General features: G+C 42.3%; 2 long non-coding RNA genes across 2 annotated transcripts; both read left to right on the top strand.

Moving 5' to 3' along the window:
- The first annotated feature begins 508 nt into the window (after nt 1-508).
- On the top strand, nt 509-1,961 carry LOC129749712 (uncharacterized). Its single transcript, XR_008738140.1, has 3 exons — nt 509-1,644; nt 1,715-1,797; nt 1,854-1,961. It is a non-coding gene; the product is annotated as an uncharacterized LOC129749712 (long non-coding RNA).
- A 1,481-nt stretch (nt 1,962-3,442) lies between these two features.
- LOC129749145 (uncharacterized) lies at nt 3,443-4,195 on the top strand. The gene is made up of 3 exons (XR_008737936.1): nt 3,443-3,809; nt 3,871-3,978; nt 4,044-4,195. It is a non-coding gene; the product is annotated as an uncharacterized LOC129749145 (long non-coding RNA).

The raw sequence follows: 4,195 nt of genomic DNA, 5'->3' as shown, positions 1-4,195 counted from the left end.
ACTCGAACGAAGAAGATGAGATTTGCGAGGAATAAACGATACTCTCAAGACAAAATATCGGACCATCAAGCTGGGGTAACTGCAGTCCAGCAGCAGCAAACATAGACCGCCCAGAATCAGCCGGTATTGCAGTTATTATCATTAGGGCCAGAGGCGAATCTACCAAGCAAGCCTCTAATAAAATTAATCAGAAATTTTCACAATTTAACATAGTACATAAATTCATGCTAAAATTTTCATATTAATTAAAAGACAATGATCAACTAAAATAAATTTCATTTCAATTTTCGAAGTCAAACGAAAACAAATACCAGCTGTAATGGATTTTTGACAGCTTGATGTTTTCTGTTGACACTGCCGATTTCACGCACACCAACAAAGGTGGGTGCAAAACTCAATTCATGCTCGTTTTCATCGTGGAGGGTGCAACACTTTCGGGTGGTGAAAACGAATACGGCATTAGAGATCAACCTCTACCAAACCACATAATACGCTAAGCACGCTAAGAAATACGCTATGGTGCTAAGCACCATACCATCACAACAGATGATGACGATGCAATTGTACATCAAGAATTGACGCACTAACCACAAAAAATAATATGCCACGGATCAAGCACAGTAGCAAAGGGGGTCACCAAGAAAAAGATCTAAAGGAACGCGATCTGAGGGCGCGGTTTAACCCTCATTCTGGGCTCTTGGTGATTTAGAAGACTAAATCCTTCTTCGCCCTGAACTTCTGTTGCTATTTCGAAACCAAACCAGCACAAAAACCTAGTATTAATGTTGTATTAGTTCTACTTTGTAAGATCTTTCTCATTAGTTTATAACATGATATTTGATCTTGATATTTGTGAGCTGCTTCAGTAGAACCGTCTAGAAAATTCAGGCTTCGAAGGAGTATTTTGCCAGACGAGCTGGCGTAGATCGACACCATCTGCCAAAACTCGTTGGCTTAGAGTTTGTTATTAGTTTTGCCTAATACTATTGGCGTTATGTTCTTCAGTTTTTCTGCCATGAATCGATGGCGTTGAGATTATGATTATTATGGTTAAGATGAGATTATGATTAGCTTTGCATATATTCAGTTATGTAGTTTATCACCAGTGCACGGTGAATTGTGATCGAGCTTCGCTCGATAGTTAGTCGATCAACACTCCTTATTCGAATGCCTAGTGGCGTGATTAAGAATTTTTCATGAATCGCTGTCACGATTCATGAAAAATTCTACCAAAGTAGCAATGTTATGTTACATATGAATATTCTATGTTTATTTGATACGATACGAGCGCATTCGCAAACATTATTTTCATTAACCCATTCCCTCATGAAAGATTACTGAGCGTGCATACACGAAATAAGTACAAAAATAAAAGTTGCCATCAACAAACCGAAAAACACGGAAACAAAACACGGTGCAAAAATTCGCACCGCAGGAAGAATGTTTAGCCAGAAATCTGGCAGGCATAGAACAGACTCGGATTTGACAGGCGTCAAACCTAAACCTCAAAGGTTGGCAGCATTGAACTGTCATTGCGCTTCCGGAAAACTGCACAGAAAGTGCAAGGAAAAAAAGAAAAAGTGCGCCATTGGTGTGACGAACGCCGCTCCCCGGAGAAGCAACGATTTGCGGACAAATTTGAAGGTAAGCGGCATTCACAACCTCGGATTCGAAATTGAACCCACAGCTAACAAAAAAAAAATGGTTCTTTTAGCTACGCTCCGCGGAAAGAGCCAGGAACACCGCTCGATCCCAGAATCGGGAGGAGACGAGAACGGCACGCTAAACGAGGAGTCGGTAGGTTATTCAAATAAACTCTAACCAAACCGATCCCTTACGAAAGTTCATTCTAGTCGTGAATCCACCAATTGGTCGCCACAAAATCCGCCAATCGATTCCGTGCACGTCGGGCGAAGAGTGGCTAGTTCCGAGCCACAGCAAAGACAGACAGGAAGAGAGCAAGATAAAAAAAAAAAGGGGTCAGACATGTGCTGTAAGTACCCAACAATACAGAAAAAGAGTTCATGCCTGACCAAGATATTTTTGTTCCGACAGGACCCCTTTTGGCTATTTCCTTTTGGCTTTTGGCCCATTTATCCGTTTGGCATTCTGGCCTTTTTGCTTTTGGCGTTTGCCTTGCTTAGCACCGCATCAAGGCGCAGCAGCTGGCAGGTGATCCAAAAACGGTTCTCCGGAATCACTGCCGATTCGGAAAAAAAATCCGAGGTGCAAGGTTGGCCTTGGCAGAAGGCACCGATCGTCCGTTCATCACCACATCAGTTGCGGCAACCCTTGGCATCGCGCTTTTCATCGCCTGTGGAGTGTTTGTTTTGGCGAGCTTCGGATCGTTCCCTATTTTTTCTGCGGAATTCGCAGTTTTTTTTTCCGGTTTCCCTGGTGCGAAAGTCGGTCAGTGGTCTTGTAAAAGTCCCACGAAAACCACTTCGACCTTGTGAACCAGTGCGTAACTCACTATTGTGGGCATAATTCGCACCAAAATTTGGCACGAGCCACGAGGAAAGGGAAAAATAGATCCGGTAGCCACATAGAATTCCCACCGCGCAGCAGTATTTCAGCGGATCCATCGTTACAGCAGTGTGCCCCATCACATCTACCACAAGCAGGAGGAAAGTTCGAGTCCACACGCCCACCGGAATTTGGTCAGCGGATGACAGGGCAAGGAAGCAAGACGGGACGAACATGTGCCATAGTGGAAATCTTCGCAGCTCAAGGAAACCCAACCCCGGGCCCAATAAAAAGGAGCAACAAACCAGAACTAGCAACGTAAGTCGCCTTTAAGTTCTTTCTTTCCATGGGGAGGTAAACATAAATGGGTAACTACTAGGAAATTTCGCAATCATCAAATTAAGATTGCACTGAAATTGTTTGCGAGCTTTAATATTTTTTCATTGGTGGCAGCAGACCACATGAAAGCTCATAACAGCCTGCAAGTTTCGCCCAATCGATCGGCCGTTTTTGTTTTGGTTTTGAAGTTACGCCCATTCATCCTACACGCAAAAACTAATTAGGCCGTTTTGTCACACACGGTCAACTCAGTTACGCCTTTTGGCTCTACACGAATAGAAAAATTCACTCCATTTTGAATAGGCGTAACTTCACGTTCCAACGAAAATGCATCAACATGAAGTTTCGCCCAATTAAATTTTATCAAGTTTTTGAAAGTTTTAAGCGATTTTAAGATGAAACCGCGTTTATTAGGTAAAGTGCAACCGCGTACATCCGGAATGACCGTTAACTCGATTTGTTTACATTTGGCAGTTTCGCCCTTTTGAAATGTTACGCTAGAAATATTCCGCAGTGAAATGTCAAATCGGTCACACCCAAAATAATTTTCACTTAAAAAATAAGTGACATCTATAGTAAATTCTCGCCATACGTAATTTTATTATCATCGTAATGTCAGTGAACCCGCATAGCTAAAAACCATACTATGAATCTTGCGAATCATTCGGTTCTGATAACATTAATAGTTTCAATTGCTTTTGAGTCATTGCTAATGTGCCTTTGCTAGAAACCAGTTAAAAACCATTTTTAAAAGATACCAATAATCTTCTAAGAAATTCATTGCTTAATTTGGCAACGCATCGATAAGATACCAAATTATTCCCGAAAGATTCAGTTAATAATCATAAAAAATAATCGAATATTTTAGCAACGCGCCTCAAATTTTTCCGGCTGTCAGCAAACCGCGTGGCTGAAATTGTTGACAAAAAAAATCATCTCCCGGCAAAATGTTACTATATTGGGCTGGTCCGGTAGGCAACGGCAACGGTTCCGGTGCTGCAAGGGTGAGTACGCTTATTTATTGTGGTAATAGGATTTTTTTAACAGTAAGATATTTTATTCTAGGCGCAGATAGTCGGGTTTCTCCAGATCGAGGAACAGGCGGCACTTGGTTCCGGAACAGAAGTTGGAGATGGAGGCTACGTGAAAACCTTAGAGCAATGTAATAAAAGGGTAAGTAAAATTACTTTGTGTATAGCGAGAAACTTAAATTTCATTCTTTTCATTTTCGCCCCCAGACTATGGAGAATCCATCCATTGTTTAAAAAATGCGACGTACTCAGACACGAGAACCAGCGCCACGGGGCACGCGGGGCAGCACACGGGGCAGCAGCGCCAATAAAGGTTCAGCAGTGCTCCTTCAACACGAAGTAGGATGGATCGGAAGTGC

This window comes from Uranotaenia lowii, chromosome 2 (assembly GCF_029784155.1).
Source record: "Uranotaenia lowii strain MFRU-FL chromosome 2, ASM2978415v1, whole genome shotgun sequence".
Lineage (NCBI taxonomy): Eukaryota > Metazoa > Arthropoda > Insecta > Diptera > Culicidae > Uranotaenia > Uranotaenia lowii.
This window is presented reverse-complemented; position numbering and strand designations above follow the sequence as displayed.